The sequence below is a fragment of the Triticum urartu genome, chromosome 2A, assembly GCF_056163025.1.
Source record: "Triticum urartu cultivar PI428250 chromosome 2A, HENAU_Tu73, whole genome shotgun sequence".
NCBI lineage: Eukaryota > Viridiplantae > Streptophyta > Magnoliopsida > Poales > Poaceae > Triticum > Triticum urartu.
In genome coordinates, this window is record NC_141874.1 from 703,896,486 (window position 1) to 703,920,154 (window position 23,669).

Genomic DNA, 23,669 nt, shown 5'->3' on the forward strand with positions numbered 1-23,669 from the left:
TTGCACGCCTACATGCATGCGTGTCTTGCGTGCGTGCATGTGTACGTGCGGGGTGAGGCTACACATCAGTCGACTGACTTTTTCATCTCTGGTCATTAGATTTTCCAGCCATTGGATACGAAATCAAGGGCCTCCAGTTTATCATCAAACTCCACCCCCCTGAGCCGCCAGCCACCACCAGCCGAACCGCCAGCCCCCGCCGCCCGCGGCCGGCCCGCCCTCCCCGAAACCATTCATTTATTACCATTTTGTCCTTCATATACGCGCTGACGGGTGGGCCCTATGGTAATGTGCGCTGCTGAATGTGGACCGTTTGACTGGTCAATTGATCGTGTTATCAACAAATTACGGAGCTGTATGGTGAGCTAGTGACCATATGATCACCCTAAAATGTACTCCTATTTTATTAACACAGTACAAAATCAAACTACCATTTCTTTCTTTCATATACGGGCTGACAGGTGGGCCCCATGGTTACGCGCCCCGATGGTGCAACACTAGTTGCGCCGCGTGGAACGTTTGACTGGTCAATTGATTGTGTCATCAACAAAATACGGAGTTGTACGGGTGAGCCAGTGATCGTATAATCATGACATGTATTTGTTTAACACAATACAGACGCAAGGGCTCATATATACGCGCAAGCACTCACCGCTATAAGCGCACACACGCGAACCCTACCCCTATGAGCATCTTCGAGAGAGTGGGCCAGCATATATGATCTTGAGATTTTACGAAGTCACCATAGGTGCCTCGTAGTTGAGTGGAACGTCTCCTCCCACTGAACGTACGTTGCCGGAAAATACTAAAATTAACACAAGATAAATGCGAGCACCGGGACTTTAACCTTGGTGGGCTCGAGAAACAACTTTCCTCTAACCATCCAACCACATGTTGGTTAGCACGACAAAATGTATGTGGTGACCGTGATGAGCTTATTCTGAAGTCAAGTGACCATATCGTGCTTTCGCTTCAAATACAATGACCGTAAGTGTCGTCAACAAAATACGGAGCACGCATCAAATGCAAAGTCCGTCAGTGTCATCAACAAAATATGGAGACGTATCGTGAGCTAGATACCATTGTACTATTGTATATGCTTATTTTCTTAGTGGCCGATTGCGTGTGTGGTGTGGTGGGCACATCATTTCTAGTTGTGGTGGGTCAACATAAAGACTCATGGGTCGGTTCCATCCTGCGCCACATATAGGTTGGACCGAGACGTGTTATACGAAGACCCATGTGGAAGACTCGGCGTACAACACGAAGCTACCAGAGTCGCGGAGGACTCTATCCCCACTGGTGATAAGCCGACTATATATGATTTGTAACCCTAGGCCCTTAGTATGTTATACAAACTTGGGGGCTAGTTCGTCGATAGTATACACACACGCACAATGCCTGATATTCACGTGTACTTTGTACACACCCCTATCACTAATATACAGTACCAGGAGTAGACTCTTTCTTCAACTGCAATTGAATTCTAGCATGTGCATGTGTTTATTTCATATTATCGATCCATAGAGTGAGAGCGGTTTGAAATACAAGCAGTGGATGCTTTTGCAATTCATATATAAACATTAATTAGTGTACTCCATGTTGTTAGTGTGAAGCACTTTATACATTTGTCACTTGCATGGATACATTCCAAATTGCTAGCTATGAAATATAATACATGTCGAATTCAACATAAAGGGGGTTTCGAAGATTCGAATTAATAGGAAGTGCATTCATCTATTTGAACCCAAGATAATGGCATTTCTAAATCAGATGTAAAAGGGGGCATCAATCTTTGTTGTGAGTTTGAACATGCTATATATATTCATACGCATATCTAACTTTTTTTGCAACCAAGAAGATTATATCTGGAACCATGTATGAACTGAGGTAAGTTGCATATTTTTTAATATATACTCGTGTACAATGTATATTCAAATGTACCCCCTCCATTCCAAAATAATCGTAGTTTTAGGATTTTCAAGAGTAAAGATTTGTGAAGTTTGACAAATCCTGAAAGTTCAATTCAAGAGAACCGAAAACGTTAAATGCTTCTGCTCCCAAATATTGAGGGCTCCTTTGATTCAAAGGAATTGCATAGGATTTTTGGAGGATTTAAACCCTTAGGAATTTTTCCTGTGATGCTCGTTTGATTCCTAGGATTGGCATCCTTAGGAATTTTTCCATATGATCCATTTGTACTACATTTTGGAGGAGAATTTCCATCCACTCAAACCTCTTTGTAGAATTCCTTTGTTTTTCCTATGCTATCAAACATTCTTTCAAATCCTGTAGGATACTATGGGACATGTCACCCTATTCCTGCATTTTTCCTATTCCTTCATTTTGACAATCCTGTGAATCAAAGAGGCCCTGAACGAAGCGCCAAATAGGCCTCTGGTCACCCGAAACCGTGCGAGACTAATGTTTTGGTGGTAGGAAATTACTGTCCTGACTCTGGCCCGTGTAGCCTATTGGCCCGATGTCCAAAGGTCTAAACCGGGGTAGGTTTTTAACTTCACCAAGACGCCAGAGAAGCATTCATACGCCGTGGGCGCCTACCCATGCGCTCGGCTGAAATCTATCCCGCCCACATTTGGGACACCTGACATGACTGTCCTACCCCCAACCCGCAATATGTACGAAATTTTAGATGGGTGGAAAGTTTGTAACTTTCCCCAAATTTCAAATAAGCGTGTCTCAAACCGAAACATTGTTCCCCCTTAGTTCCCCGCCTCCCTCCGTTTCCCCATTCATACTCCGTGGGCGCGAAAACGCCCTCTCCACCAGCCGCGAAACCCCAACCTCCTCCGTCCTCCACCCCATAGCGGCCAATCCACTGCCGCCCTCCTCCATCACGCCGGAGCCGGTACCCCGACTTCGTCATCCAACTCAACCGCAACCACAACGCCCTCAAGGACTTAGCAGCTGAAGCCGAGGCAGAGCTGCCTCCACGACGCCGACGCCGACGTGCGCCATACCAAAACCACTCCGACCATGCCGTCCTACGCCTCACTGCTGCGGCTCCACTGTCGCAACCGTCCACCGCACCGGAGCTGTTCCCGCTACACCGTCGTTCGCCGCCTCGGATCTGCTTCCCCGCCGCCGACAGACGGCCACCGCACCACACTCAATAACTTGGCCATGGGTTCGTCCAAGGCTGCATCGTCCTCCACAACTTCTGGTTTCCGGCGACCAACAAGAAGATCGTCGGAAAAACAGAAGGAGGACACAGCACTGCTAGCAGAAAGAGGTACTCCTCTTCCCTTATTCGTGCAAATCTTACGTCTCCGCTCACACCATATTCATCCCACGAAGGAAACTAGTTGAGCGCTTCTTACTGCATCTTCTTCGTGATACTAAATGCACAAGGTTTCCTCCCTTTTACTATTTCACCTTTGCTAGAGGTCAGTAGCCCGCCTGGATTTCAATTCAGGGTCAGTCGAACCGCAATTAAAAGAAGCAGCACCCGCTTAGGCGCGCGAAGCACCTAGTCCGCCTGTTCCCCGGGGAAGCGGCACATCGGTGTCTATCATAGGGGCGTGGGGCGCAGGAGCTGCTTGCGCCTGATCTGGAGGTCGGCGGGGCTTGAATGGATGGCCGGGGGGGGGGGGGGTGCCAAGCACGGCGGTGCGGTGAGGTCGAGAGGAGGGCGCAGGCAGGGGAGGAATACTGGGCCGGTGGTCGCTGGCATTTCGAGGAAGATCGTCAACACTGACTCACTGGAGGTAGATGAAGGCATCTGCCCGTTCTTTGTACATCGGACGGTGCAGAAAAAATGGACTGACCTATTTGCTTTCAGTCGACTGTTATTTTCATAGAATCCTGTAGTAATTTAGTGTGCCATGCATGTTGTAGAGCTATCATATGTCTCCCGTCATTTATTTCTCACCGACCTGCTATCTGCTACCTTTACACTGTACTAATTGTGCACACACTTCACCCATACTCACACTATTGTTTTTTTATGCATGTGTATTTCAGACTCTGACGCAGTGTTGATGAATGCAGAAAAGAAAAGACAGAAGTCGCTCCAGTGTAATTCGAAGATAAGCACTAAGCGTTCCAGTGCTCTAACGGGTGCAGTGTTAGCAGTTGGAGACAGTAAACTTAACTCTGCAGTTGATGATCTCAATTGCCACACACAACCATCCCAGGTGCTTGCTTTAACTTCGCGCTGTCAAATGTGGTTACATGTTGCTTCCAATTTGGTTAAATTGCATCTGCTTACTTTACACATTATACCTTTGATAATGACACGCCTTCCTATTTTTGATACATACTACATATGTCTATTAACCATGTTCGTACATCAAACTAATGCTCTTTTGTATCCCTTGTCAATCACTTATGATGAGACAGTCACCCGGGTGGGTTTCTATGAGACGCCATACTCGTATAAAGAGTGCAGTGTCATCCTCCCCACATGATTCTCAAGAAACAGCAAGGCTAAATGAAGATAGTCAACGTAGCTCTCTAGTTGATCACCGCAATTCCCCCACACCACCATCGCAGGTGCTTGCTCTTACTTGGCAGTGTGATATGTAGTGTTCGTCTTACATGAAAGTAGTGTTCGTCAGTATCATGCATCAATGAGTTCTGAAGAGCAAATTTTATTCCTTTTTCTTGTGGGTTTGACTTGACAAGGCAAAATCAAGAAATAGGAAGGAAAAGAGTAAGGAAGGCGATGATGGTGGTCCTCTGCAGCAACGTAAACGGAGCATCTGTACTGATTCTCCTTGTACTGATAGTGCATTACAAGATCCAAGTCTCTGCTCCCCTACTCCACCATCCAAGGTGCTTGCTCTAACTTGGCAGTGTGATATCTGGTTGCATGTTGCATATGGTGTCTAGCTCGTATTGCTCCTAATTAGTGTAAACTGCATCTGCTTAGCTTACACATGATACATGTGAATATGACACGCTTTCCTGTTTTTGGTACATACTATATCTTATGATAAGGCACTTTTCTTGTGTATCCCTCATCAAAGCTCCTAATTTGTTAAATTGCATCTCCTTAGCTTACACATTATACATGTGAATATGACACGCCTTCCTATTTTTGGTACATACTACATCTGCCTATCACACCATGTTCTTACATCAAACTACTGTTTTTGTGTATCCTGCGTCTATCGCTTATGATGAGACAGTCACGCGCGTGGGTTAATATGAGACGCAATACTCTTATAAAGAATGCAACTTCATCCTCTCCACATGATTCTCAAGAAACAATAAGCCTAAATGAATATATTGAGCGTAGCTCTGTACCTGAAGACCGCACTTCCCCTACACCACCATCACAGGTGCTTGCTCTAACTTCGCAGTGTGATATGTGGTTGCATGTTGCATACAGTGTCTAGCTTGTAATGCTTCTAATTATGGTAAATTGCATCTGCTTAGTTTACACACTATACCTATGAATATGACATGCCTTCCTATTTTTGGTACACACTACATCTATGTGTTAACCTTGTTCTTACATGAAACTACCTCTCTTCTGTATCCTGCATCAATTACTTACGATGAGTCACCTTTATTCATTGCATATTGCATATTATTTCTAGCCTGTTGCCATGTATTGCTTCTAATTTGGTCAAATACATTTGTTAGGGCACCCTTTTAATTTGGCAGAGTGATATTTGTTTCATCTTTCATATGGTTTCTAGCTTGCATCGATTCTAACAAGTTCAAGCACCTTGTGCTTAGTTTACACTTTATACATTATACATGTCAATATGTCACGCCGTCCTGTTTTTCATATATATTCCATCCTCCTATCATGCGGCTGCCTTACATGAAAGTAGTGTTCGTCAGTATCATGCATTAATGAGTTCTGAAGAGCAAATTTTATTCTTTTTTCTTGTGGGTTTGACTTGACAAGGCAAAATCAAGAAAGAGGAAGAAAAAGAGTAAGGAAGGCGATGATGGTGGTCCTCTGCAGCAACGTAAACAGAGCATCTGTACCGATTCTCCTTGTACTGATAGTGCATTACAAGGTCCAAGTCTCCGCTCCCCTACTCCACCATCCAAGGTGCTTGCTCTAACTTGGTAGTGTGATATCTGGTTGCATGTTGCATATGGTGTCTAGTTCGTATTGCTCCTAGTTAGTGTAAACTGCATCTGCTTAGCTTACACATGATACATGTGAATATGGCACGCTTTCCTATTTTTGGTACATATTATATCTGTCTATCACACCATGTTCTTACATGAAACTACTCTTCTTGTGTATCCTGCATCAGTCACTTATGATGGGACACCTTTAAGTTGGCAGTGTGATATTGGTTTGCGTCTTGAATATGATTTCTAGCATGTATTGTTTCTAGTTTGATGAACGCCACCTATGACGAGACAGTTTTAACTTGGCAAAGTGATATTGACTGCACCTTCCATATGGTGTCTTGAAGTGTTTCTAATTTGTTGAAGTGCCTTCTGCTTAGTTACCACATCATAGGTGTGAATATGTCAAGCCGTCCATTTTTTCGTACATATTCCATCCTCGCATCATGACTTTGCCTTTCATCAGAGTAGTGTTCGTCAGTATCATGCATGAATGAGTTCTGAAGAGTGAATGATATTCCTTTTTCTTGTCAGTATGACCTCACAATGCAAAAACAATAAAGCTGAAGGAAATTGGCAAGGCATTGGATGATGGTGGTCCTTCCGAGCAACTGAAACGGAGGTCTCTACAGATTCTACTCCGCCATCCTCCCAACAAGATTCGCAAGACAACACAAGGCTAGACAGTCAACGTATCTGTGTAGATGATGAGCACATCTCCCCTACTCCACCATCGCAGGTGCTTGCTCTAACTTGACACTATTATATGTGGTTGCATGTTGCGTATGATGCCTAGCTTGTATTGCTTCTAACTTTGTTGAATTGCATCTGCTTACTTTACACATAATGCCTGTGAATATGACATGTGTTCCTGTTTCTACATCAGACTACTATTCTTGCATATCCCGCATCAGTCACTTATGATAAGGCACCTTTAAGTCGCCACTGTGATATTGGTTGTGTCTTGCATATGATTTCTAGCATGTACTGCTTCTAATTTGTTGAAACGCCATACAATTTGAACTTGGCAGAGTGATATTGGTTGCATCTTTCATATGGTGTCTAGCTTGCAGTGCTTCTAATTTGTTGAAATGCCTTCTGCTTAGTTACCACATCATAGGTGTGAATATGTCACACCATCCTGTTTTTCATACATATTCCATCCTCGCATCATGTGTTTGCCTTTCATCCGAGTAGTGTTCGTCAGTATCATGCATGAATGAGTTCTGAAGAGCAAAATCATTACAGCTGAAGGAAATTAGTCCGGCAGTGGATGATGGTGGTCCTTCGGAGCAACTCAAATAGGGGGTCTCTATAGATTCTACTCTGCCATCCTCCCAACAAGATTTGCAAGACAACACAAGGCTGGACAGTCAACGTAGCTGTGTAGATGATGAGCACATCTCCCCTACTCCACCATCACAGGTGCTTGCTCTAATTTGACATTATTATATGTGGTTGCATGTTGCGTATGATGTCTAGCTTGTATTGCTTCTAACTTGAATTGCATCTGCTTACTTTACACATAATGCCTGTGAATATGACACGTATTCATGTTTCTAGAACATACGTGTACATGATGAACACATCTCCCCTACTCCACCATCACAGGTGCTTGCTCTTACTTGGAACTGTTATACGTGGTTGCGTTTTCCGTATGATGTCTAGTTTGTATTGCTTCTGATTATGTTGAATTGCATCTGCGTAGCTTACAACTTATACCTGCAACGATCACTTACCCATAAGACACATTTAACTTGGGACTGTGATGTAGGTTGCATCTTGCATTGTCTTCTAGCTTGTACTACTTCTAATTTCTTGAAATGGCTCTTATGACGAGACACTTTTTACCTGATAGAGTGATATTGGTTGCATGTTCATATGGTGCCTAGCTTTCATTTCTTCTAATTTTGTTGAAATGCCTTCCGCTTACTATTTTTTTCATACATATTCTATCCTCCTATCGTACGTGTGAATATGAAACGCTGTCTTTTTTGTATATATTCCATCCTCCTATCATGCGCTTGCCTTACATCAAAGTAGTGTTCGTCTGTATCATGCATCAACTAGTTATGCAGAGCTAATTTTATTCATCTTCTTGTGGTTTTGACTTCATAAGGCAATATCAAAAAATAGGAAGGAAAAGAGTAAGTTAGGGGATGTTGGTGGTCCTCCCCACCAACGCAAACAGAGACTCTCTAGATTTGCCACTGCTACTGCTAATGAAGTTGAAGTCCCAAGTCTACATGATGAGTTCATCTCCCGTACTCCACCATCGCAGGTGCTTGCTCTAAGTTGACAGTGTGATAATTGGTTTCATGTTGCATATGTTGTCTAGCCTGTATTTCTTCTATTTTGATTAAATTGCACCTGCTGAGTTTATACGTTATACATGTGCATATGACATGGCTTTCTGTATCTAGAATACACTGCATCTATCTATCATACCATGTTCTTACATCAAAGTACTGCTGTTGTGTATCCTGCATCAGTCACTCATGATTGGACGCTTCTAACATAGCAGTTTGATAGTGGTTGCATCTTGCATTGATTTCTACGTTGTACTGCTTCTAATTTTTCGAATTGCCACTTATGACAAGATACTTTTAACTTGGCAGAGTAATATTGGTTGCATCTTTCATATGGTGTCTAGCTTGCATTACTTCTATTTTCTTGAAAATCCTTCTGCTTAGTTCGCACATCGTAGCTGTGAATATGTCATGTCGTCCTATTTTTCTTACATATTCCATCCTCATACGGTTGTCTTACATCAAAGTATTGCTTGTCTGTATCATGCATCAATGAGTTTTGAAGAGTGATTTTATTCTTTTGTGTTGTGGGTACAGCTTGACATGACAAAGTCAAAAAAGAGTAAGGAAAATAATATAGTAGGGAGTGCTGTTACTTGTCGGGTGAAACGGAAAAGGTTCTGCCGTCGAGATTCTGCTGGTACTTATAGTGCAGTAGAAGGTCCAAGTCCACCGGCTAAATCTACAAACACAGTATCACCTGCTCCACCAGCTGCAGCATCCGCTTCAACTGTACCAGCATCTCAACCAGTTACTCGTTTGTTTGCTCCGGAACTGGCCAGTTCCCAAGCTGCTTCCACACCTAACACTACTTCTGTCGTGGTTTTGTCACGGCAGATGTGTAAGTGCATCTAGTGCCACCCCTAGTTGGTTTTGGAGTATTGACGACAAACCTAGTTGAGGGACTAATGTGTTTGTGAGAATTGCAGGAAAACACAGGTAGAAGTCCCTCATTGATTCGGTTTTACTACCAGAGATGACCCCTAAAAATGTACGAAGACATTGAAGACAACGGTGGTTTATGAAGATATTCATATTGAAGACAATGACATGAGAAGACTCCCTATGAAGCTTATGGAACTCGAAGACTTAGATCCTTCGTAGTTTTATTTCTTTCTTGTTGTGTCATAGGAACCACCGTACTGTTAAGTGGGGTCCAAGAGAACCAGTCAGAATGACTGAAGTGATGCCTAATTCAAATCCTATGTCTTCGAGCGAAGACTATGAGAGCAAATCTTGTCCAGAGTCAGACAAGTCAGCTTTACTTGTTGCCCAAGTAAAGTTGCCGTGTGAGTTCAAAATTCGACCGTTGGTACACGTGTTAGTTCCTTAGTGACCCAGGGTCATTTCGGACAAATCAGGTCGGGTTGCCAAGTGGCTATAAATAGCCCACCCCCACAACCATAAACGGTTGGCTGCTCAGATTTCAGTGCACGGCTTTTGTCGTTTGAGAGCAACCCACCTCGAAGCCTTTGAGAGAAAATTCCTAGCGAGGAGAAAAGCCCTAACCACCCAGAGCCAGAGTAAATTGGGCATCACTTAAGTCTTCGTGTCTGAGTGATCTGAAGACTTATTACACTTGAGGACTGTGCATCCTCCAGACGGTTAGGCGTCGCGTTCAGAGCATCCAAGAGAAATTATGGATTGCCAGTGAACGAAGTCTGTGAAGGTTTGGAAGTCGCCTGAAGACTTACCACGAGTGATTGGACGAGGTCTGTGTGACCTTAGTTCAAGGAGAATACGGTGAGGACTGGGTGTCTTGGACTAAGTGTCCTTGACTGGGTGTCCGGGACTGTGTGTCCTTTGGTTTAAATACCTAGCCGCTCCAACCAGACGTACAGTTGCCACAGCAACTGGAACTGGTCCAACAAATCATTGTCTTCAACGTGTCACTGGTTTCATCTTCACTTCCTTTGACTTACTGTTATTCATTGTGAAGCCATTGCATGCTTGCTTTATCTTTTATCTTCACAACATGAATGTATGATCTGTTTGGCTTCATAACTTCTTCCTACCTGATCCTTATTACACTGAAGCTGTTTGTCATTGTGCTTTTACTTAATTGAATACATGACCATGGCTGCCCTAGTGTAATCTAACTTCCGCTGCTTAGTAATAGGCATAATCTTCACAGTTTGTCTTCATAACTCTCACGTTTTGAAGACTTTCATAAATATCGCCTATTCACCCCCCCTCTAGTCGATATAACGCACTTTCAATTGGTATCAGAGCAAGGTGCTCCCTTGTTCTGTGTGATTCGGTTTAACCACCTGGAGTTTTAGCTATGTCGACTGCAGGGATAATCAAAGTTTCCGCTGCTTGCCCCGTCTTTGATGGAACTGAATATCCCTACTGGAAGAATAAGATGCGCATGCATCTTGAAGCCATTGATGTCGACCTATGGTATGTCGTCGAGAACGGCGTTCCCAAGGCTGGAGAAGGTGTCACTGCTGCTGATGTCAAGAAATTCGTTCAACTGGACTCTACTGCTAAGAATATCATCTGTGGTCATCTGACCAAAGGACAGTATGGCCGTGTGAGTGCCTTGAAGACATCCAAACTGGTCTGGGACTGACTCTCCAAAGTTAATGAAGGCATCTCAACCCAGAGAGATCAAAGAATCAGTGTCCTTCGCAATCTCTTCAACCGCTTCAAGCGAAATGACAATGAGAATGTCCAGCACACATTTGACAGACTTACTGACATCACAAACGAGCTTCAAGCCCTCGGCGCCACTGAGATCACCAAACATGAAATCGTCAAGACGCTGCTGAGATCACTTGATAGTTCGTTTGACATCCTGGCCCTAATGATTCAAGAACGTCCTGATTTCAAGACACTCGATCCGTCTGACATACTTGAGAGGCTCAACACACATTAGTTTCAGCTTTCTGAGAAAAGAGATATCTACGGTCCAAACTATGGGCGAACTCGAGCCTTGAAGGCAAAAGCTGTCTCCTCATCTGAAGAAGAATCTGACTGCAGTTCTGATGATCCTGAAGACATTGGAAGAAAACTTGCAATGCTAGTGAAGAAGTTCCAAAAATTCACCAAGAAGAAAGGCTTCAGAAAATCTTCACGATCAAGCTCAAGGAATGATGAAGCTTCTGCTCATGACTACAAGAAGAAAACATGTCACAAGTGCAAGAAAACTGGGCACTTCATCTCTGAGTGTCCACAGTGGGACAATGAGAACAGAAGGAATAAGAAGAGCAAGGAATATGATTCTAACGACAAGAAGAAGAAGAAACACTCAAAGTCTTCGTCCAAGTCTTCATCAAAGTCTTCATCACACAAGAAGAGCTCATCTGGCAAGGCACGTGCGTTTGTTGGAAAGGAGATGGATTCAGAGGAGGAGTCCGCATCTGAGGAGGCAGAGGTGGAGTCTGAGGAGGAGTCTGATTCTGGCATTGCGAGTCTGGCTACAGCATACGTCGCCAAGTCCATCTTCAACACTGAAGACAATGACTGCATCACCGACACCGACGCAAATGACAAGAACGACTCCACTCCTACCTACTGCTTCATGGCACGCGGTGCCAAGGTAAACACACGCACTACTCGCTATGAAACATCTAGTGACGATGACTCGGAATGTGATTCAAAACCTAGCTACAGAACACTTGCTAAAATTGCAACTGAACAACAGAAAGCTATGGAACATATTCAAAAACTGTTAGATAGAAGCGATGATCTGTTGGGTGCCGAAATGACTCGTTCTGAATCCTTAATTGAAGACATAAAAAATCTTCACGTTAAGTATCAGGAACTTGAAGATCGTCTTGAGACTCTCTCAACTACTCATGAAAAGCTCTCCTATGATTATCTTCAAAAGAAGCAAGATCTTGAGAAGTTGAGAGCGGATCATGAAGATCTTCAAAAGGAAAATGAGTCACTTCGCTCCGAACAGATCAGTCCCGCTCAGGAAGGATTTGAACCACCATGTCTTAAATGCATTGAGCGTGATAATGCTAATTCTGTTGCTGAATGTTCCACTGCTACTACTGTTGCAATATCTTCAACTGTTGACGTGGTAACTAACCCCTGTCCTGAGGATACCACTGCTATTGCTGATGAGAATGCTAGGTTGAAGACATTGCTTGAAACAGGAATGTACAAAAGTCTGAAAGGGCATCAGACACTATGTGATGTCCTTAAGAAGCAGATTCTGAACCGAAACCCTAGGAAAGAGGGTGTTGGGTTCGTGAGGAAAATTAATGCAGATGGCTCTTACTGGAAACCTGAGCAGTACCCCAAAACCACATGGGTTGCTGGAAAGGAATCCTCAGCAGATCCATCCAATCTGTCTGGCTTCACTTGTGCTAACCCTATTATCATTGATGAATCCTTTGATGCAAACTACAAACTGTTTAAGAGTCAGAATGGTGAAGTATTTGCCAGGTACATTGGTACTAACTGCAGGAATGGATCGCCTTTGAAGAAGATCTGGGTTCAGAAAACATGTCTAAAAAATCTTCCTGTGAATGTCTTCTTGACACCTCACTTGAAGAAGACAAACCTCAGACCAAAGGCTTCATATGGTCCAAAGGCTTCATACAGACAGAGGACTCACCAGAGTCGTACTAACGCAAATGTTTTGCAGGGAAACCATACTCAGGCATATGAATATGAGAGCGGTTCATCGAACCGTCATGTTCATATGACCAAAAATTACTCTGCTTATTCCTATGAGTATTATTGTCCCCCTGCTAGACTGTTTGCTAGGGCTTCAAAGCCAAAATTCTCAGATGCTGCACTTATACTTATTGCTTCTAAGCCACCCTTGAAGATGTGGGTGGCTAAGAAAGCTTAACTCTCTTTTGCAGGGAAAGGTCTCCAGCAGAAAACCAAAATCATCCGACGCTATTGCTGGGGACCTTAAACATCTTGTAGGGCGCAAGATCAAATGCCCGAATGGTCTTACTATGTACTTCGTTCCTGAATCGCTTGCTACTCTCCCTATTAGTCCTAATCTAGATCTAAGCTTTCATAACCCACTGGTTCGTCAAATGTTTTTGCTTCACAATGCTCTTGGTGAAGCCTATCCCCCTAACTGCACTGTAGGGTACGACACCAGCGTCTTCAGAATGGATTATTGATAGTGGGTGTACAAATCACATGACTGGCAGAAGAAGCCTTCTTATGGACTCAACTTTACGTCCATCCGACAAGAGTCACATCACATTTGCTGACACTGGTAAAAGTAAGGTATTGGGTCTAGGTAGAGTTGCAATCTCAAAGGATCAACACATGGATAAAGTCATGCTTTTTGAATCCCTTGGCTTCAACTTAATGTCTTTCTCAATGCTTTGTGATTTGAATATGATTGTAATGTTTGGAAAATATCGTTGCCTGGTGCTAATGGAATCTGACAAATCTCTAGTGTTTGAAGGGTATCGGAAAGGTGATTTGTACGTGGTAGATTTCTCAGCAGGACCACAACTTGCAGTATGTCTTCTTGCAAAAGCTTCAGAATGTTGGCTTTGGCATCGAAGGCTTGGGCATGCTGGCATGAGGAACCTCCACACCCTTGCGAAGAAAAAGCACGTCATAGGCATCGAGGGCGTCAAGTTCAAGAAAGATCATTTATGCGGTGCCTGTGAAGCAGGGAAAATGACGAGGGCAAAACATCCTTCGAAGACAATCATGACTACTACACAACCCTTCGAACTGCTTCACATGGATCTTTTCGGTCCCACTCACTACTCAACTTTTACTACTTCTGCTTGCCTCTATGGCTTCGTCATTGTTGATGATTACTCTAGATATACTTGGGTACACATAATCCTTTACAAGACTGAAGTGCAGGATGTCTTCAGACGCTTCGCCAATCGAGCCATGAACAATTTTGGCGCCAAGATAAAGCACATCAGAAGTGACAATGGCACTGAATTCAAGAACACTGGCCTTGATACATATCTGGATACCTTGGGCATCACACATGAATTCTCAGCTCCATACACGCCACAGCAGAATGGCGTCGTCGAACGCAAGAACAGAACACTCATTGAGATGGCCAGAACAATGCTAGATGAATACAAGACTCCAAGAAAATTCTGGACTGAAGCCATTGACACTGCATGCCATCCAATCAATCGTGTTTATCTTCACAAGCTTCTGAACAAGACATCTTATGAACTCCTAACTGGCAAGAAGCCAAATGTCAGTTACTTCAGAATATTTGGCGCAAAATGCTGGATCAAGGACCCACACCACACCTCAAAGTTTGCACCAAAAGCACATGAGGGATTCATGCTTGGATATGGAAAGGATTCGCACTCCTACAGAGTCTTCAATCTCTTCCACTACAAGGTGGTTGAAACTGTGGATGTGCGGTTCGATGAAACCAATGGATCACAAAGAGAGCAATTGCCAAATGTGCTAGATGAAGTTCCAGCTAGTGAATCAATCAAGCTTATGGGAACTGGAGAGATTGTACCTTCTGAAGCTCATCCTGAAGAAGAACTTATCATCTCAGCACCTGATCCACATGAAGACAATGCTCAGCCTGAAGATATACCTCCAAATGACAACACAGATCAGCAAGAGCAAAGTCTTCGCCCTTTACATCCTCGTGTTGCAAATGAAGTACAGATTGACAGAATACTTGACAGCATCAATGCACCTGGTCCACTCACTCGTTCAAGGGCAACTCAGCTAGCAAACTTCTGTGGGCATTTCGCATTCGTCTCAATATCAGAACCCAATAAAGTTGAAGAAGCCTTCATGGAACCTGAATGGATTCAAGCTATGCAAGAAGAGCTTCAACAGTTTGAGCTGAATAATGTATGGGAACTGGTTAAGCGTCCTGATCCACGGAAGCACAACATAATAGGCACCAAATGGATATACCACAACAAGCAAGATGAGCATGGTCAAGTTGTCAGAAACAAAGCTCGTCTCGTTGCTCAAGGATATACTCAAGTGGAGGGCATTGACTTCGATGAAACATTTGCTCCTGTGGCTAGGCTTGAAGCCATACGCATACTGCTAGCCTATGCAAATCATCATAACATACTTCTATATCAAATGGATGTGAAAAGTGCCTTTCTCAATGGCAAGATTGAAGAAGAAGTGTATGTTGCACAACCACCTGGCTTTGAAAATCCAAAACATCCTGATATGGTATACAAGCTCAACAAGGCACTGTATGGCCTCAAACAAGCCCCTAGGGCATGGTATGATACACTCAAGTACTTTCTGAAGAGCAAAGGCTTCATACCTGGTTCCCTGGATCCCACCCTTTTCACGAAGACATATGATGGTGAACTGTTTGTGTGCCAAATATATGTGGATGACATTATCTTCGGCTGCACCAATCAGAAGTATAGTGAAGAGTTTGGATATATGATGCAAGAGCAATATCAGATGTCCATGATGGGAGAGCTGGAGTTCTTCCTCGGTCTTCAGATACGGCAACAACGCAACGGCATCTTCATATCTCAAGAGAAATATCTTAAAGAGTGCCTGAAGAAGTTCGGTATGCAAGATTGCAAAGGCTTCACAACACCAATGCCAGCCAAACATCATCTAGGTCCTGACGACAATGGTAAAGAGTTCGATCAAAAGGTATACCGCTCCATGATTGGGTCTTTGCTTTATTTATGTGCATCTAGGCCAGATATCATGCTTAGTGTTTGCATGTGTGCTCGATTTCAAGCGGCACCAAAGGAGTCGCATCACTTGGCTGTGAAGCGAATTCTTAGATATTTGGCTCACACCCCAACTCTAGGATTATGGTATCCAAAGGGCTCAGAGTTTGATTTGGTTGGATTTTCGGATGCTGATTATGCTGGTGACAAAGTTGATCGCAAGTCTACATCAGGCACATGTCACTTTCTGGGACGATCACTTGTATGTTGGTCTTCAAAGAAGCAGAACTGTGTATCTCTCTCCACTGCTGAATCTGAATACATTGCTGCTGGATCTTGCTGCGCTCAGCTTCTGTGGATGAAGCAAACACTCAAGGATTATGGCATTCATCTGAAGCAAGTGCCACTTTACTGCGACAACGAAAGCGCCATCAAGATTTCCAACAACCCAGTTCAGCACTCGAAGACAAAGCACATTGAAATTCGTCATCACTTTCTCAGAGATCATGTTGTAAAGGAAGACATTAATATCATACACGTCAACACTGAAGAGCAATTGGCAGATATCTTCACCAAGCCCTTGGATGAGAAGAGGTTTTGCAAGTTACGGTGTGAGCTAAATATCCTGGAATCCTCAAATGTCCTGTGATCAGGCACACATCCTAACACTTATGCATATTGATGACTTAGATGTGCAACACACAAAGTAAAGTATATCTTCAATCAATGAAGACATACATTCTAAGTGTGAATACATTAATGTGGAATTTGACTTTGGAGCGCCACGATAATTGTGCGCCGTGTCTGGGTCTAATACTTCCTATACGGTGGGTAACGCCACCACCAAACGTTCCATTTTGAAGTGTTTCACTCATGGCGTTACCTTGCAATATCTTCACATTTGGTTTGGCTTCGAACTCAACATGTCTTCATGATTATCTTCACTACGTTGATTATATAGATATACACATACTAGTGTTCTGTCCTCTACAGCATTCACTTATAGCTATGTCTTCTTGGTTGAATCTTTTGAACTAAGTGAATGTGATCGGACCCTAACCTCTCTATGCTTTCTATCTCAAACCCTATCTCTCCAAGTCATATGCATTCTGTTGAAACTGTCGAATGTCTTCGCTGTGTCCTTGTCAGCCGAAGACATAGAGACAACCATAAAAGTCCGTTTTTAATGCTCATTCCTCCACATAAGATCCGGAGAAGCAGGAACGACCGCCCGACAATTTAGGCATGCGTGGGACATGGAACAAATCCCAATCTTTCTCTAACTGGCCACACGTGCCTCAAATGCGAACCGCCAGGGGCACCTGCGTAATAGCACAGCGCCGCCTCTGAGTCTATAAATTCACACTTACCGCGGTCATTATCTCCTTCTTCCACCCTCGCACGAACCCTGGCGCCACCGCTAGCACTCGACGACGCCGGAGACGAAGCGCTTCACTGCCGCAACCTCTCCAACGCCGTCCTCACGCCGACCGCGGACATCCTCCTCTCCGCCGTCGCCGTAGGTGTTTTCCGTCGCCAAGTTAGGGCACGGAGGACTGAACTGCTCGGCATCAACTTCCTTCCGTCTAGCAGTTCCAGTGTGGTAAATAAAACTTCTTTTTACAGCCTCTTTTGATCTCTTGGTTCTGTCACTTTCTACCATAAGAAGTTTCTCTTCACACCAGTTAGATCTCTCGCTGCATCTCATAACATGCCTAGTATATTCACTTGTGCTTCATAAAGCAGTTAGATTCCTCACTTGTACTGATCTATGGGTTCGTACAAATCTGGAACCAACTTCTTATCTATAAGTGAATGTCTTCGCACAATGAGGTCAATGTCTTCTAAACCGATTTATCTTCAAAATCTTCTGAGAATGCATATGACCTCTTCCCCTTCCCTCGCACCTTAATGCTGTCACAGGTACATGCCCGTGGGAGAATCCTTTGGATCTCATAGTCTGCATTCATTTGCAGAGTACTTGCAGCATCACATCAACTCTCCTGAAGCCAGTTCTTGTTGGTCAAGCAAAAGGAAGCCTTTGAAGCCTTTGAACATCTTGAAGCCTTCCAAGTTAAGATTCATGGCTTCAGAAACAGCAGCAAGGAAGGGAGGCAGACAGCGACGTGGTGAAACGTCCAAAGATCTGCCTGATGAATTGGCAGAGATGTACAAAACTGATCCTGAAGAAAGCTATGGTCAGCGCAAGACACGAATCCAATGGATTCGAAGATATTGGGCAGAGCAATGGTTTCAATACCGCTTCGTCACTCAGGAATATGCGGAGAAGTGCGCCATCAAGAGACCGTGGGGAGACGTATTATACAAAAATCTCGTACCCAGGTCCAGAGACGAAGCCATTGCTCAAGGCTTCTATCCATGCATGGTGAGAGGACCACAGCCAGCTGAAGCACATCCGTCATCACTTCTCTGGTGTCGCGATGACAATCTGTTCAAGCGCAACTTCCAATTTGCTCAGAACTCTGCAAAGCAAAACAAGAAGAAATTTGGGCTTGACTTCAACCCTGGTCCCTCCTCACCAAGGACAGATGGCACACGTGACGCCGATCCCAATATCATCGGGCCGTATGCCAATCTTGCAGGCCTCATCATCCGCATCCTAGTCCAAGGGACTGCCGTGAATGACCCTCCAGCAGATACTGAGTCTGATGACGCCCCTGCTGCACCGAAGCCAAAGCAGAAGAAGGCAAAAGCTTCAAAGCCAGCCGCTTCTCCCAAAATCTCAAGAGCGAAGCCATTGGCAACTGCACCTCCTGAAGCCAGTGTGCAGTCTGAAGACTTATCACGAGTCTCCAAGCCCCAAGAAGCCAAGAAGCCTCAGCCACACACAGGCAAAGAGCTCACAGCTGCTGCCATTCTGCGGTGCGAAACCATTGATCTCTCAAGCGATGAAGATCTTGGAGATGATGCTCTTGAGCAGCTCATCAAGAGCAAGGAGGAGGCTGAAATCTTCAACAATCTGCCTCTGTTTGATGTCGCCATCATCCACAATTTCATCGATGAATGGTTTGCCTCACCGGACATCAGCTTCGACGATCTGCAGCTGCCCATAGGCCTCAGCGTTGCCTTTCAAGGCGCAATTGCTTCAGAACTTGCAATAGCCCAATGCATTGTAGAACTGAAGCAGAAAATTGATTATGAAAAGGCTCAGTTCAAGAAGCACGTGGCCAAGCTCAGTGTGCAAGAAGTGAAAGACTTCAAGATCATGTTGCACGAGCTGAAAGAGAACTTTCTGAAGACGCATGCCGAAGCTCAAGGCTCGCGAGAGCGCATGAAGACTCTGGCTGATCGCTGCGTGCAGGCCTACAATGAGGCCGAGAAGCGCAAGGCACTTGGGCGTCCCGGCATTGACCCCAGGATGGCCTCGAAGAAGAAAAAGAAGCCTGCTGTGCCTGAACCAGAGGCGCCAAGGTCAGAAACTGCTCCGATTGTCTTCCCCACTGCAACGACTGGCTCGAAGCCAAAGAGTCGATCAACCGCCTCACAGCTCAAGAAGACACGGACTGCAGAGGCTGAAGCTAAGAAGAGGAAACACTCTGAAGCCTCTCCTTCTGACCCCACCATCAAGAAGCGCAAGACCAAGAAATCTCGGGATGCTCCCACAGAGCCCTTGATAGTTGAACCCCTCTCCGTCTGCTATCCTGACGCAGATCGTCAGTTGACTGTGCATGAGCCTGCCTTCACAGAGGCTCCGCACGCTGAAGACATTCCAGCAGCCGACCACAACGCTGCTGAAGACATTGGTCTCCAAGACAATGTACAAGGTGATGCAGCCCTTCCTCAGCTTGAGACAAGTGAACTGATCATCATTGGTCGTCCATTGACGCCAATCACACAAGATGCATCGTGGGCAGATCGCCCACAGGAGGAAGATAATGAGCCCCAGCCCACTGCAACTCCACCGGCGTCGCCTACATTCCGTAGGCTTCGTAAAGGGCCAAGGGCTCAGGCTGCTGACGACATTCCGGCTGCATCAGCCGAAGAGCATGCAGAAATACCACAAGCTCCAACTCCCCCGCACCAACAAGAAGCAGTTCTCCAGGAGAACGTGCTTGAGTTCGTCCCTCCCACTACACGTGTGGAGGCAGCAAATGTTGAGGCTACCACAAACAACGCCGAAGCAAATGTGGAGCCCTCCCCAACAACAGCTTCAGAAGACACTGAAGCTACTGCTCCTGAACCTTCTGTGCCTGAGTCTGCTGCGGGTCCCCAATTCAACTATCATATTGCGCACAGGCCCCAGGTCCAGAAGCCGATCCCACGACTGCCAAGGTTCCCAGGTTCTGCATCAGCTCCTGGCTCCTTCAACATCAACGGCTTCAGGACAGACAACACATTTTTCAACAGCTCCAAGAACCCTTATTCAAGGGAACGGATTGTATCAGATAGGTTCTGGAGCTATCAACAGCGCAGCTATTATTCATGCATCCTATACAACCAAGGCCGCATCTTTCCTCACAAGCGCCTTGAGGTTGAAGCTGTTGCTGGTCTGCCTAGTCTGGAAGAAGCATTGGATTGCTTCAAGCAAGTGGGACTGCTGCCGTTTATCACGGATGAAGAGCACTGGAACGAAGAGCTTCTACTCCAGTTCTATGCCACCCTGCATATCAAAGGCTATAACAGAGATCCGAAGACATGGGTCCTGGAGTGGATGACCGGCAATGTCCATCATGAAGCCAATGCTTTCGACATAATTGAGCTTACCGGCCTTCCCACTCCTGACAAATTCTTTGAAGAAGGCTGCCAACTCCATGCTGAAGCAATTGAGAGCATATTTCAGCGTCCTGAGCCAGATATGAGTCAGATGCTCTCAATGATGAAGCCATTGCCTCCTAATGCACCCTATCCAACTAGGTTCTTCGTTGAAGACTTAGAGTACCTGCCCAGAACAATATATCACATCATAAGGCGGACTCTCTGGCCCGTAAAGGGACACTCTCGATATGCAACGATTGAAGGTGCAATGAAGACTCTTATCTTCTGCATTCTTCATGGCAAATGCTTCAACGCACAGGATCTCTTCATCCGTCAACTTGCAGCGTCTGCCTCAGAATTGTTTGGATTGAAGTTCTATGCTCCTTGGGTTATGAGGCTGATCAAGCTTCACTCTGCAATCTCCTATCAACCCTCAGCCCGCAATCATAGGATATTTTTGCCAGATGTAGACACATCTGCTGAAGCAATATATCCAGAGCCTGCCAAGCAACCATTAAGTCTTCAGAATGCAGAACACCAGAGCTTCACTCAAAATATTGAAGGTGTTGAAGCTCTCTCCCGAGTGTATCCAATGGCTGGCACCACACGTGCCCCTGCATCAACTGAAGCCACTAACAGCACAGCTGCAAAGAGACCCAAGAAGCGCGCTCGTGCACTCAATGACCGAGAGCTTCTTGTGGCTCTTCACCAAAAGCAAGATAGGCATCATGACTGGCTCAAGAGGCAGATGAGAAGCATCATGCAAGACGTCAATCGCATCAGAAATCTGGCAACCAAGAATGCATTTGTCGCACACGAGACCTGTCGCCGCACTTGGAAAGGCCTCACCATGATGTGCACTGAAGCTGACCTGCATGAGGATGGCTTCAAAGAGAGATTCAAATTTGACTCCACGCCTCCAAGAAAAGCTGTGATGCGAAGCACACCATCACTTGAAGAGTCAGAGTTCTCTTCTTCTGCTGCCACCGTGTCTGCCCGGATTATTGAAGAAGAAGACGATGCGACATCATCTCCACCTGCTTCAACACGCGTCGAATCTGCACCAAGCTCGTCTGCACCGCCACCAAACAACTCCACCGACCCTGCTGCGCCTGGGAACGCGTAGAAACCTCTATGTCTTCAAACCTTTTTGGTCATCGCTGACAAAAGGGGGAGAAGCATATGATGTTTATAGTCTTCAAGCGGGTCACTATGGGCGGGTGCCTTCATATTTTGCTACATTTTGCTTCGTGCTTACAACTCCCGTTTTTGCTACATTTGCTTCATTGAGTTGTAACACTTAGCCTTGATGGTCGTCTGCTACCTGTTTGTCACTCCGTTGTGCGACGATAAATTCCGCACTCATCTCATTCTGCAGACGTCCATTTTCCATTATGCATGTCATTATCTTCATACACTTTCACATGCATGGTGGATTGTCATCATAAGTTGAAGTGGATCTCCACAAGTACAACCTGCTATGTGCATTTGCATTCAAGAAGCAAATTACTTATATGCACATCTTCAGGGGGAGCCCTTGCAACTTATGAAGACAATTCCTTTACAATTTCACAAATTATGTTCCCCGTTGAAAACTTCAACTAGTTTGTCATCAATCACCAAAAAGGGGGAGATTGTAAGTGCATCTAGTGCCACCCCTAGTTGGTTTTGGAGTATTGACGACAAACCTAGTTGAGGGACTAATGTGTTTGTGAGAATTGCAGGAAAACACAGGTAGAAGTCCCTCATTGATTCGGTTTTACTACCAGAGATGACCCCTAAAAATGTACGAAGACATTGAAGACAACGGTGGTTTATGAAGATATTCATATTGAAGACAATGACATGAGAAGACTCCCTATGAAGCTTATGGAACTCGAAGACTTAGATCCTTCGTAGTTTTATTTCTTTCTTGTTGTGTCATAGGAACCACCGTACTGTTAAGTGGGGTCCAAGAGAACCAGTCAGAATGACTGAAGTGATGCCTAATTCAAATCCTATGTCTTCGAGCGAAGACTATGAGAGCAAATCTTGTCCAGAGTCAGACAAGTCAGCTTTACTTGTAGCCCAAGTAAAGTTGCCGTGTGAGTTCAAAATTCGACCGTTGGTACACGTGTCAGTTCCTTAGTGACCCAGGGTCATTTCGGACAAATCAGGTCGGGTTGCCAAGTGGCTATAAATAGCCCACCCCCACAACCATAAACGGTTGGCTGCTCAGATTTCAGTGCACGGCTTTTGTCGTTTGAGAGCAACCCACCTCGAAGCCTTTGAGAGAAAATTCCTAGCGAGGAGAAAAGCCCTAACCACCCAGAGCCAGAGTAAATTGGGCATCACTTAAGTCTTCGTGTCTGAGTGATCTGAAGACTTATTACACTTGAGGACTGTGCATCCTCCAGACGGTTAGGCGTCGCGTTCAGAGCATCCAAGAGAAATTGTGGATTGCCAGTGAACGAAGTCTGTGAAGGTTTGGAAGTCGCCTGAAGACTTACCACGAGTGATTGGACGAGGTCTGTGTGACCTTAGTTCAAGGAGAATACGGTGAGGACTGGGTGTCTTGGACTAAGTGTCCTTGACTGGGTGTCCGGGACTGTGTGTCCTTTGGTTTAAATACCTAGCCGCTCCAACCAGACGTACAGTTGTCACAGCAACTGGAACTGGTCCAACAAATCATTGTCTTCAACGTGTCACTGGTTTCATCTTCACTTCCTTTGACTTACTGTTATTCATTATGAAGCCATTGCATGCTTGCTTTATCTTTTATCTTCACAACATGAATGTATGATCTGTTTGGCTTCATAACTTCTTCCTACCTGATCCTTATTACACTGAAGCTGTTTGTCATTGTGCTTTTACTTAATTGAATACATGACCATGGCTGCCCTAGTGTAATCTAACTTCCGCTGCTTAGTAATAGGCATAATCTTCACTGTTTGTCTTCATAACTCTCACGTTTTGAAGACTTTCATAAATATCGCCTATTCACCCCCCC